The 13,863-nt window shown below is 44.5% G+C and overlaps 1 protein-coding gene across 2 annotated transcripts in view; it reads right to left on the bottom strand.

The window, feature by feature from the left end:
* The window catches only part of TSPAN14 (tetraspanin 14), a 38,853-nt gene extending 37,877 nt beyond the window's left edge, over positions 1–976 (bottom strand). Inside the window, exon 1 of one of the 2 annotated variants that reach the window (XM_057416391.1) lies at positions 813–976. The gene's annotated coding sequence lies outside the window, so the exon portion shown is untranslated. Of the gene's footprint in view, positions 1–536; positions 686–812 lie in introns of those variants that run through there. The other variant, XM_057416393.1, reaches the window with a different exon arrangement.
* Between the last annotated feature and the right edge of the window lie 12,887 nt (positions 977–13,863).

Here is a 13,863-nt window from a genome sequence, read left to right as displayed (position 1 = left end):
AAGACAACCAGGTAGAACGTAAATGACCAAACAGGAACTGGTGATATGACAATTATCCAAACACCATTCCTGGGAACTCCCAGGAGCCGAAACAAGCCCGGCATTTCAGCGCGGCCTCGGCTCGCCTCGCCTAGCCTCATCTCAGGTGACGCCGTGCTCAGCGGCCAGGCCTGTTTCGGCAAGCAGGAGAAAAGGTGACAGAAACGTTCCTCGCTAACAGCTTGCACGCAATTAAAGTTAAAATAATAATAAACAAAGGTTACAGGCCTCGATTCTCGCAAACACGGGACACTTGCTTCTTCTAACCGCAACGCCTGGACTGAGAGGCTAGCAGCAGCCGGTGGGACAGCGGAGTAAGAAGCAGCCAAAGGCCGCCCTGCGGCTGCAGCAACCCGAAAGGCTTTTAAAAAAATTAGAAACCAAAATTGTTTTTATTCCTTGTGGCACCTCACTGAACTCCGCGTGTACTCCCAGAGGAAGCGTAGCCCAACCTCTCCGGCTTCCTTTAACGGACAAGGACAATGGCAAAAGCTCACCACAGCCCCGCGTTTTAGGGAAACTTGGAAGTCGGAGGGCTACTGCCCGCCCCGAAGGAGGGCGGTCTGGCAGCGCCTGCTCCCCGCCCGGTTCAATGGCTGATAGCTCTCAAAGAACGTTGCAGTAGACAGCCATGGTCCAGGGGAAATCAAAATGCCCGTGCTTAAAGACAAGGAACAGAAAGGGGCATTCCATGCAGCCAGGCCGCGGTGCGACCCCCGGGTCAGACGGCTCAGGGGGACGCCGGGCCGGCGGCTGCGCGGGCAGGAACTCACCAGGGGCAGCAGCCTGCTTACTCGCTAAGTTTCGCCAAGTTGGGCGGAGGAGGTGAGACGGCGGTCGGCGTAACCGAGGTTCCCTCCGCTGCCTCGGCTAGTCCATGGACACGGCGTAGCAACACTCCCGGAACTTCCCCGCGGCAGACGCGGCCAGCCACCGGGGCTGGGGTACCTCTCTGCAGAGTCGAGCCGCACTGCTGCTCCCCTGCTCCCGCCGGCGGCCGAGAAGCGCGGAAATGCACACCCGTTCCTCCGGCCACGCCTGCTCCCCACACGCAGCCGTGCTCCACACAAAGGGGACGCACAGGAAACACAGCTCTTCCTCCAACCCCACAGGGTCCTGCAGGCCTCCCAGTGCCTTCTCCCGCCGCGACATCCACAGGCGTCCCCCCCAGCTGGGGGCGTAACGCCGGCACCCTAGGAGGACCCCCGAGACCGGGCGGAGCTGCTAGCGCAGAAGCCCCCGCCCCAGCGGCGGGAAGAACTGTCCGTCACGCTATCGCCGTCGCTTCCTCTCAGGCGGTCCCCGCAGACCCCTCCGGCGACTTAGCGAGTGGAACGCTGTGCCCCTCAGTAAGGCTGTCAGCTTCGTTTATTTTAGGCTAGTTTTGCGGTCGAGATGGCCGTGTCCCACGCCCCGCGGAAGAGGCGCGCAAAGCCAACCTGCCCCGCGCCCCGCCCTGGGCTGAGGGAGCTCGGCAGCGGCCTGCGCTGCCGGCCCGTCCCCTCAGCCGCGTTTCCTCCCAGCCCGAGGGCTTTCGGAGCGAGAATTACCATGCTAGGGACAGCACTCCCAGGGTAATAGTGAAGGAGAAAATCGAGCTTTACCTGAAAAGCCAGAAGGAGAAAAGGAAAGGAAAAGGATACCCTGAAGAGTATTTTAAAGAGTCCTAGGGCTTTTAAATTTCTCTTTCGAGCTGCTGGGAACATAGGAGAGTGAGGAGAGAAGAGCTGAGTCGTGATTTTTAAACCCATGTGCTGAGCAAGTGATAGCTCACACCTGAAGTAGTCTCTGCCTGGTAGGTGGAAATGCCCTCCCCTTCCCTCTCTAGCTTAGCTTCTAACTTCTATGCACTGCTCCTCTTCCCATCTATTCTGTACCTAATAATCTCTCTTGGCACAGGGAAACAATTCTGTCTTCATTCTCTTCCTCATATAAACTGTCTTCTGCAGTGCCTCACTAACTATGAAAATAGGTTTTGTGCAAGGAAGGCAAAGCTAGGCTAAGGAAGGCAGTTCCACACCAGAGGCATTCTCACATTTGCTACACTTCAGGGCTTCGCTTCATTCGCTTCACCTACTTCAGGGCTTGGACTTCCTTATTTCCCCTAGATCAGGGGTGCTGCTCACCAAGACAGCAGCATTCCCACCAAGTGCTTAGCTGAAGGGTAAAAGGAACTGTTGATCAATAAAACAGTGTGAGTTTATTAGTTCTCTTGTGTGATTATTCACTCGGTCAAGGAGGACAAAACCATTGTAGAATTAATATGGAATAAATGGACAGTTCCGTTCATCCACACCCATCTGAAGTCAGAGGAAACAGCAGTGTGTGACGCACCCACTGGTCACATTATCAAAATTCCTTCTCTTGCTTTCCATGCAGTTGTTCAAATAAATGTTTTTTAAAGGGGGGATGGGCAGGAGGGGTTTGCAAGGCATTCTCAAGCTTGGTCAAGGTTTCTTAGAAACCGAAGTAGAATGTTATTGACTGGTAAAGCTGGAAGAAGATCCTAGAAGAATCACCTGAATTTTAGAAAGGATCTAAGTAAGGAAGGGGAGCTAGGAAAGGTCAGTCAATTATCAGGTGGTAAAAAGACTCCATCTCAGAAAAACCTAAGTCATCTTACAGAGCACCAAGTCACACTGCCAGAAAGTCCGGAACCAAGACAGAAAGCTCCAGTGTGCTGCTTCTCTAAGAGATGGGAAGATGGAGAGTGCAATTGTAACTGCTAAGATTCAGCAAGGGAAATGGGAAATTTCAGGGAAACTCAGCAGCCCTGTGATATAAGGACTGTGGAATTAGGAAGGGCATTCATCAGTCAAATCAGGTTCTCTTACAATTTAAAAAATTCTCTTAAAATGGTTAGTGTTAGCAGTTCACAGAGTAGTTGAATCGTTCATTGTTAGCATGGAGATAGTTCAAACAAACTATGTCCCATTTATTTACCTGTGATGTTATCTCTGTTCTGTGTGCTTCACTGCGTTGCAAATAAGGGTAAAAATTTAAACCATCAAAGAAACATTATCTAAGTGCTAGGGCAAATTGGAAAACTTATAAAAGGCAGTCACTTCAACAGTAAAAGGGTGTATTAATACTGCAGGAATGAAAATAGAAAGTGTGATTTTTTTAGTGAATTTTTGCAGGCCAAAGTTTGTGTATGGTTTGTCAGAGCTGTTTCCTCTGACTACTCCAAGACATTTCCTGAAATTAATGACTGATCCATTATGAGGAGTAGCTGGTGGAAAATGGCATGACCAGAGCTATTCACCAATTCCACTGTATCTGCTCATCATCATCATCAAACACAACTTTTCCATGAAAATTCTTATTTACGGAGGGAGGTTTCTGTAAATCAGTTGGAATTATCATGCAGTTTTGATAACTACAAGGTTAAGAGAGAGGTGGGTGAAGGGGAAAAAAGCCCACAGAAGCTGCTGAGAGACTAAATGACTTCAAAGAAATCAGTAGATGGATCTAAAAGAGAAAGTATAAATATTTTAGGGAAATACTTTATAAAATTTTAGAGCTCAATTAGAAGAAGAATAAATTATGATTCAACTATTTAGTTATCAAATAAAATGAGAGTGGAATAGACTGAATCAGCGATTTAACTTTGTATGTTAACTTTATGCATCATTTCCGCAATTTTTTTTCTATCTCCCTAGCTCCCTCTGCTGTTACCTCACCAAAGCTTTTGACACTCTTTGAGTAGAAAAGGCCTGTACCTGATCTTGGAACGATTAGGTTGTCCTCCCAAATTCCTCAAAATGATTATTCTGTTACATGAGGATCAGCAAGGCCAAGTCAGATATGGCGATGCACTCTCTGAGCCCTTCCCAATAACTGATGGTGTGAAACAAGGTTGTGTTCTCGCACCAGCTTTATTCACAATCTTCTTCAGCATGATGCTCCAAAGGGCTACGGTAGACCTCGACGAACAAAACAGCATTTATATTTGATATCGTACTGATGGGAGCCTATTCAATCTAAGGCGACTGAAGGCCCACACTAAGACTTAAATCATCTTGTCCGTGAACTGCTTTTTTGCTGACAATGCTGCCCTTGTTGCCCACACAGAAGCAGCTCTGCAACATTTAACATCTTGCTTTGCAGAGGCGGCTGAGCTTTTTGGGCTGGAAGTCAGCTTGACGAAGACAGTAGTTCTCTACCAACCTGCACCACAAGATTATCACCATCCCCACATTACCATTGGTGAGTCAGAGCTTAAGTCAGTTCAGCAGTTCAGCTATTTGAGAAGCATTATTTCCTCGGATGCCACTATCGACAAAGAGATAGACAACAGAATAGCAAAGGTATATAGAGCCTTTGGAAAACTCCATAAAAGAATCTGGTGCAATAAACACCTGAAGAGAAGTACAAAGATTAGTGTCTGTAGAGCCATTGTACTGTCTGCTCTTTTATATGGGCCTGAATCATGGGTTATCTACCGCCATCACCTGCGACTCCTTGAACACTTTCATCAGCGCTGCCTCCATACAATTCTAAACATTCATTGGACTGACTATGTGTCAAATGTTACTGCCCTTGAACAGGCAGAGTTCACCAGTATCAAGGCCATATTGCTGAAATTGCAGCTGCCCTGGGCAGGGCACGTCTCTAGGATGAAGGATCGTCACCTCCCTAAGATTGTGTTTTATGGTGAACTTGCCACTGGTTGCTGCAAGAGAAGTGCCCCAAAGAAGAGATATAAGGACTCCCTGAAACAATACCTTAGCCTTGGCCATATTAACTACCATCAGTGGTCCACCTTGGCCTCCAATTGGGAGACTTGGAGAAACCCCATACATAATGCCGTTGTCTCCTTTGATAACACACGCAGAACTAGTCTCAAGGAGAAAAGACAATGTAGAAAGAATCGCGCCCCGCCTATACCACCCAAGGAGACTTTTCATTTTGCTTTTTGCAACCAGATTTGCCTATCCCACATTAGCCTTTTTAGCCATCAGCGCGCTTGTAGTAAGCGTGGGTAAAGCCCTTCCCAAATCTTTGTTCGCGAAGTCAAGCCATGATGATGATGATGGTGATTGTACCTGTCTACTCCGGCTCCACTTCATCAGTGTCTGACAGAAGTCTGTGGGATAAAGGAAGCCTAAAACCGTAAACCATTGGTAAGAATAACAGTGAGTCTGTTAATAATTTATTCCCTCCACATGCATTTAAAAATGTCTATATACCACAGACTGCACCATTCAATACAGTATATCCTTCCTTTAAGCTCCTTATTTTAAACGGAAAACATCCGCATAAGTAAAAAGATCGCAGGAGTATGTGTTTCTTCTATCAGCTTTCTTCCAGCCTAATCGGAATCTATTGTGGTCCGTTCTTGGCATCTTTGTTATGCAAATCTTTTCCTGCAGAAAAAAACGCGGATTTAGTGCTGACCTTCGCTTTGGCTGGGGTAGCAGTGACATCCAGTGGTTCAGGGAGAAAAAGAAATTTGCTCTTTTCCTTTCTACCACAGTGCATTACAGGAAAGGCATCAGAAAATGGCAGGGATGCCTTGGCACTTCCTTCTCCTTGTGGGTATTTGCACCAACTGCAGGCAGTCTGACAGCCGTGAAAATGGATAACCCACACTGGGAAACAAAAACCAGAAAACACCCTTTAAGACAGACCATTTTTCTAATGGCTTTAAAAGGACATCACTCTAGGAAATGTAATCGGTATTTTCAAAAGTTCAAGTAAAAGGCACCTTTCTGTATTACATCTACACCATTGACTTCACAGCTTTTTCTTTTTTTCTTTTTCAAGCCTGTTTCTGCACTGAAAAAAGAGGATGGACAGCCTTACAAACAAGGGAAAATCAATTGAAGAGAAATTACTACCGGGGAGGTTTGCTTCTCAAGTCAGAATAAGCAAACTGTAAGTTATTAAAGAGTTTCCAGTAACCAGCTGAATGTTGAACTGTGATGTGATATTTGATGCACTGAGAATTGATTTAGATTTTGTGTACATGTTGTGTTAAAAGGGTGTGGAGACAGTGTTCTCACAGGAGAATGGATAATTGGTACATAAACTCTGAAAATCCTGAAAGATACAGCAAGACCATGAGGCCCGAGGAAGCCTAAACAAGCAAGATAAGAAGAAGCTGGATTTCACCAAGTTAATGAGAACTGTGGACTGTTGGCAAGCTTTCAAGGTCAAGTTCCCACACCTGTGCTTAACCAATTATATGCTAGTTGCAAAGGGTCTTCAAGACATGCATCCAATCATAATACGCCAAATCACTGTAAGTGCATGTAAGAAATAGTATTTAAGGGGTTAAGGCTTTGTAATAAAGGGCTTTTTGTCTGATCATATTGATCCCTGACTGAGTCCATATATTTTCTGTGGCAACTGGCGCCCGAACAGGGACCCCCCTTATATTTCATATTGAAGCTGAAAGAATTAAAAAGCGCGTGGCACCAAAGAAAGTGGAAAACGCGGAGCCACAGGGCCGTCGGCTGGGTTCGATCCGGCAGGACCAGGATCGGGAGGTAGTCGCCTCGGAACGGAGCCTAGTGAGCCCGGAAGACACTGCGCAGTGCAAATAAGGTAACAGCCAACAGGGTCTGGAAGAGGGTTAGGATGGGGAATCAACTAAGGAAAGAAGAAACGACCATCCTTAATCTCTTCCAGCATATCCTCTCAGTGAGAGGGACAGAATATGATGATAATTTGTTAAAAAGGCTATTGCTCTGGAGTAAAGAAAAAGAGCTGATCAAGGGGGTTAATGAAGCTCTTGATCTCGGGACCTAGGAAAAAATCGGGACATGCCTCTGGGATGAAGTTACTTGTGGGTCTAAGGAGGCGAAATCACTTGCTGCCACCTGGCGACTAACGAAAGAGACTCTAGCCGCAATAAAGGCTGAGAGAGAGACTGAAAAATCTGCTCTTAAAGCGCTTTGACTCGCCTTTGCAACAGCAGGGTGCGGCACCTATATTAGATTCAGCACGCGGCGCTACAGCCATGGTGGTGTCGTCTGTTTCAGGCACAAAATATTCTGGTCAAAAACCGGCGCGCAGTAAGGTACGAATGTTTGAGGACCCTGCGCCTTTCCCCTACCCTATGTCGACAGCGCCTTTATCGGCGGTAGCTCCAGCTGATACTCAGGAGCCGGTAGGGGTTACTGAGCAAACGAAACAAACTGATGTTAACCCTTTTCGTGCCGCTACTGCCCCGAGCTTAGTCACCAAGGATTTTTGCCGGGGTGGGAATCTCCTGAAGAGGAGAGTGTAACTCCGAATAAATACCCACCTCCGCCACATACGCCACCGCTTGCATCGCTCCCACTGGAGCTGCAAAATGAGTGGAATTGGGGGCAGTGGAGAAAATCCTTAGATAGGCAATTGCAGGACTTGCGGGACCGTCTGGATAAGTTGGGGGAGGAGAGGTAGCAAGCCTCAGAAAAACCGGAAAAAAAACGGAAAAACCAGAAAGCCCAGCTAAGATCAGTCCGTGTGATGTGCCGTTACCACCGACTCCTACATCTAATAAAGCTAATCCGTGTGCCATGAGATGGTGAGGCTGCATTCAGGATGCAATTATAGACGGTACTATTTTACCGATAGATGTTCCTGCTGCATTCCGTGTTACTATAAATCCTCAGGGACAGTCTGTCTGGACTCCTATGGACTGGAAAGCTACGAAAGAAATTAAGGGAGCAGTTACTCAGTATGGGTTGTCTTCCTCATATACACAGCAAATGTTATCTGCTTTCTTTTCTAGTAATGTTCTAACTCCAAATGATTGTCTCAGAGTGGCTGCAATTTTATTAGCTCCTTCCCAGCTCCTGCATTTTAAAAGTGGGTTTGAGGAGCTTGCTCAAGGGCTGCAGATGAGAATTCAGAGTGTAATCCTCATCACCCTTTGCACGGTGTTTCATCTGAAATGTTATTGGGAAAGGGGAAATTTCACCCTGATGGAGTACAAGCTCGCATGAAAATTGAAGTTTTACAGCAAGCACAGCAATTGGCTTTAGCTGCTCTGAAAGCTGTGCCGGAAGCGGGAAAACCTAATCCTTCATATACATCAGTAAAGCAGGGACCTACTGAGCCATATATGCAATTTATTGACAGATTGACAGAGGCTATCGAAAAGAATATTGATCTGGCATCTAATGCTAAAGAATCCATGTTTATGTCTCTGGCTATGGAAAATGCTAACCCAGCTTGTAAGTGTATTTTGCAGATTTTGCCAAAATCTGCTGGTCTTCAAGAAATGATGGATGCATGTTCTAAAGTGGGCACAGCAGAGGAAAAGGCTGGATACATGGCTACTGCCTTCGCCGCTGCTGTTAAACCCCTTCTACAAGGTCAGGGTGATCGTGGGGGTACTAAAGGACAAGCTATTATTGAACGAACACATCAAACTTTGAAACAACTGTTGGAAAAACAAAAAACGGGGGAAGAAGGACGTACACCGGTAGCAAGGATACAGAAAGCTGTATATGTTATGAATTTTGTGCAATTGACAGGAGACTTTAATGACCCCCCTGCTATAATACATGGTCGGGCATTAGGTTCAGGTTATATGACTAAAACTCTGGGTATTTTGGTCCAGTACAAGGATTTGGAAACCGGCATTTGGAAAGGTCCTGCAGAAGTAAAACTAACTGGTCGAGGTTATATATGTGTTATTACAGATTCCGGTCTGCGGTGGGTGCCAGCTCGATGGGTGAAACCCTGGAAAGAACCAGTACCACCCCAGGACAACCCCCCTTGTCAGTGATTGAATTAATTGAAATTTCAGCTTAGGACTTCCGTTTTATGGATGTTTTCAGTCCTTCTTAAAGTGAAGGGAGCGATCTGTTTAACGTTAAAGAAAAAAAAACAACAACAAAAAAACCAACCAAACAAACAAACAAAAACAAAAAAAACCACCATCCACCACCCCCCACCCACCCCCCCAAACCTACAGCGAGGCAAACACGGGATACAAGCATATTGTGTGCGGTTTCGGTGGTGGGAAGGTCTTTCATATGTTCTTATCAGGGGTATTGGGCATACTGTGACTCATTTAATACAGTCTCTCTGTGATACTCATGAACTAGAAGTTGGTAAAAATAAGTATGTACAGGTTTCTATCAACCTTTGGAGACCTTTGTAGATACTGCTGGCCACTTCTTCCAGCACAGGCTGGCCACCTGTGTCAGAATGAGTGTGTGTTTTGGTCAGTATAAAAGCCCAAGCCTCATGCGCTGTGGGGGAGGCAGAGCCTCTGCGGGGACGCCTGCTAAGGTTGAGCCTGCCACCTCACACTGCAATGATGCTTCTCGGAGCTGTTTCTCTGTTAGTCTCCACAGGGTCCTTATGCCACATTCTGTACGTGGGACTGTGTAGTGGGAGTAATAATTGTCTTTTTGTGCTTCAAATATTGTAGTTGTGTGGAGTGTGCTTGTGGGATCCCACACGTGTGTGTGTGTGTTGAGGGCAATCGGTGTTCATGTAGAAGTTTTTAACGGGTAGCTGTTTAACATTTCGGGCATGAAAGAGTTAATGTGAAAGTGCGGCTGCCGGCAGGTATTTATAGTTGCTGCTGAAGCAGGCAGGCAGCTATAGCTGCTGCTGAGCAGGCCGGCTTTTGCAAGGAAAAAAAAAAAAGGGGGGAAAAAAGAGCAATGATGCATCAAACTCCATGATAGTTAACAATGTGCAATTTAAGCTGTCTGCTTCTCAAGAACTGATACCATGGGGGAGGGGGTATATTTGTGTCCTCCTGCCTACAGGTCCATGATGACTGCCTGCAAAGTTTGTCAAGCCTTACCATGAGCCGGACAGACAAATGGAAAAACCTGATGCCTCAGCTACAGGAGCTGACTGTGAATACCCCAAGCAGAATGAGATAGAGGAAGAGAAAAAATGAATGACTACAAAACATCACTTGGGGGCAAATGAAAAGTAACATCCTAAATATGTGTGCTTCTAAAGTAGCTATTATTAGAGGTTGTGATTTTGTATATGAAACCACCTGTATTTACTAGCTAGTTGCTAATAAGAAACTACAGCTTGTATTGTATAGATTTGTCACTTGTAAAAGAGATGTTAGAGTATGGAAATTTGCAGTAGCCGCTAGAAAATGCTAAGGCAAAAGCTAAGATTTTAATACAATGCTAAGATTTTAATACAAAGCTAAGATTTTAATACAATGGTAGTGTTATAAAGCAGGTGATGGAACAAATTAAGAGGGTGGGAGAATTCCACTGGTAAGAAATTTCTTTGGCTAGTCCCTTGCTGCCATCAGCATCTTCAACATGCTGCTGCACCCTGTAATAGTTACTCTGCTAATGTAAATGTGTGTGTGCCTTGCTGTAGTAGAGACTTGTTACTGGATGAAGCAGGTGAAACTCTGCATTGACAACAAGGTGCAAGGACTGAGGCTAAAAAAATGCCTGCTACCACAATCAAGGGCAAGACTGGGTTGGCCTCTGTGTTTGCCACCAAGAAGAACCTTTAGCTCCGCTGTTGGCTGCAACCCAGCAGGCGTGAAGCGGTGGGGACACATGCCATGCCAGACCTTGATGTGAAGGATGGCCTCCCCTGTTACCAGAGAGCCATACCGCAGAAAAAAGGGGCAGGCCCAGCAGCCTGTAGTTGGCATATATTGGAGATATGATCTAGGGCAAATCCCCTGCTCAAGTAGAGTCATCCAAACCATATATAAAACAAAAAGGGGGAGATGCGGAGACAAGTGTTCTCACAGGAGAATGGATAATTGGTACATAAACTCTGAAAATCCTGAAAGATAACAGCAAGGCCATGAGAGGCCCGAGGAAGCTTAAGCAAGCAAGATAAGAAGAAGCTGGATTTCACCATGTTAATGAGAACTGTGGACTGTTGGCAAGCTTTTGAGGTCAAGTTCCCACACCTGTGCTTAACCAATTATATGCTAGTTGCAAAGGGTCTTCAAGACATGCATCCAATCATAACATGCCAAATCACTGTAAGTGCATGTAAGAAATAGTATTTAAGGGGTTAAGGCTTTCTAATAAAGGGCTTTTTGTCTGATCATATTGATCCCTGAGTCCATATATTTTCTGCGGCAAAAGGGAAAAAAAACAAACAAACCAAAACATTTAGATGCACACAAGGAACTGAGACAGCAGAGGTAGCTGTTGGTACAACAAAATCAACAATTAAATAAATTGGTTTTTAATAACATTCTACATTTAAAGAAGAAAACATTTTTTAAACCCAGATAGTCAGACCTCACAGTCTCCACCATCAGAAATACACTTAGAATTCATTTGCTCCTCCCTTACTATTTTGCTGTCATTTTTATTTCTTTGAGACCACCTATTTCCAATTCCTATTAACTGCTCCTAGGCACTACGTATTTTCTATCCTCTCCATTTGTATTTTGTCAAGAGGGAGTTCAGAAAGGATGAGTCAACTCCAAAAAATCCCAAGGTTGGCTTAAAAAAGCCCCAAACCCAAACATTTATTAGTAATTCTTCAGAACGTTTTCAAATACCATTTGGAACTTTTGTGACTCCAAATTTTGACTTGATCTCTGATTAACCGAAAGACAGGGTTAGAAAACTTCAAAATGTGGGTAAGCTTATGTAACTTTCAAATCAAGAAGTACACTGTCCCACTACCTGTTTAGGGGAACTACTGCTATTAGCAGTAAGAAAACACACTCTCCCAAATCTGTCTAATGTGGTTACAGTATATGTGCCTTTGCTGAAAGTGACAGAGCAGAGAACTTTTAGTCTCCATGAGTATTTTAATAAATGTGCTCAGAAGGACTTCACAGTTCTTTCTAAAAATGTTTCTACACTAGAACATTTCATATTCTTGTAGCATTAGTACGTTTAACAGCCATTATACTTCAGTTAAACATTCTAAATGCTGGACATGATGGCTTCCTGCTTCTGCTTCCAAGATCATAAAACACAGTTCCCTTTGGGTCAGCTAACAGCAACACCGCAATGCTGTGTGGCACCCTTATCATTGTCTAGGACTTTCAGCAGTCTGACTGACAGAACTGGTGGCCAGTTCTGTTAGAGTGGTTGGAATACAATTACATATATGCAAGATTGTAAACAGATGCTCTCCAGATTTAGCAGGTTCCAAAAGCACTCCAGTTTATCTTACATTTCTTGGAATTAGTCTGGCTTTCATTCTATTCTCCAAGGACTGTTTATGTCTTTCACATTTCATGTTTATGTGAAAGGTATAAACAGCCCCTGGAACAAGCCCTGAAATCCAGGTCTAAGATCAGTAACTTCTTTGCCTGTCTCTGTGTAAGATCTGTTCTCTGTAAATGGCAAAGCTTTCCAGTTCCCACTGTAAAGAAAACTCAAAACTCCACAGGAGCCATGATCCAGAAATCTCCTATTGTAAGCAAGATTTGTGTAATTAATTGCATCTTGCAACTAAGAAACAGTAGCTCACACCCATTTCTTTCAGCATGTTTCCTATCGCACTCCACAGTAACAATACGCCTACTGCAGACAAGTGGACACTTACACAATGCTTTGAACTTTGCAGGTTTGTAGAGTTTTAGGTGCCTTGGGTCAGGCAAGCACTCATGATATGGGTACTTCCTTTCAGTGCTAAAACCCAGGACGAAAAAAAGCCCTCAAGCACAACTTTTGGCAGCTGCCTGGCTGCTCTGGATGCCATTCAGAGGAGCCCACCTCCAGTCAGCCATTTTATGTCTTCAAGCACCCAACAGCTTCTTGACACCATTTTATGGGCATACTTACAAAAGCAGCTCAGAACATGGACAGAGACAATACATGGTTCTCTGCACCTGTCCATGACTCCTAGGAGAGCCTTTATAAAGAAAGTCTGAATCGCGTACTCAATTTGTAGACTTTGATGCTCCACTCTCCAAACTCCTGATCCTTCATCCATCCCCCAGGACAGTTAAACGCAAATTTCACCTGATAGCACGAGTCCAATTTCCATTCAGTTTTCAAATGAAATATCTTGATGCATGTAAGTCACTCAAAATTCATACTGCTAGTGTTGTTTTAGGCAACTGTGAAGAGCAGACTTTGAAGAGCAGATCAATATTTTTAGTTAAAATTAGTTCTGCCTGGACATAAATAATAATAATAAAAAAAAAAGTCAGGATTTCCTCCATAAGGATGCAATTTTAAACTCTCCATAACTGATTACTCCATAACACAGACCAAGGCCAGGCCTCACTGCTTGTGAAGTTCTAGAGTTTCTAGCATTTAGGTTTCATACAATCAGCATCACGTATGACCATTTTTTTGCACACAGCTCAACAATACAGATGGACAGGCACACAGAGCAGAAATAGGCATATTACCAAAGTTTCAGAAGTACAAAGTATCCCTGCCCTCAGCACAAATGATACATGAAGGTTTCATTAAGACCAGAAGAAAGCAGAATGACAGGTCAGACTCACCTGCTGCCAGGACAAAAGAATACTTCTGCTAGCTTAGTATGTCCCAGCCCATGTATTTTCATAAGTTACCTAGCCTCTTACATACACCAGCTAATGAAGGATACACAACACTTGATAATCCTCTAGGTGAAATGTTAAAATTTTGTTTAGACTTTGAAACATTAGCACATTTGGAAAATTCATGCTGCTGTGTTCACACTTCAGCCTAGATGCATATATTTGGCTATGCATGGTGCTGGCTGTCATGAATGTAGTGCAACACTACATCTATTTCTAGAAGTAACAGCCCAGTCATTCTACTACAGAATTCCAGACTGGATACACCTAATCTGCTCTCTGCTACTATTCCTTTTTTTTTTTTTTTTTTTTTTAAGAGTTTTAAAACACAAAAAGGAACTTGCACTCATGCCACAATTATCTTCTGAAGTGAACATCAGATG

This window comes from Pezoporus wallicus, unplaced genomic scaffold (assembly GCF_028554395.1).
Source record: "Pezoporus wallicus isolate ANWC-B61680 ecotype Strahan unplaced genomic scaffold, APGP_CSIRO_Pwel_v1 contig_2012, whole genome shotgun sequence".
Taxonomy (NCBI): Eukaryota; Metazoa; Chordata; class Aves; order Psittaciformes; family Psittacidae; genus Pezoporus; species Pezoporus wallicus.
The sequence above is the reverse complement of the archived record's forward strand: the minus strand, read 5'-3'. Positions and strand labels throughout refer to the sequence as shown.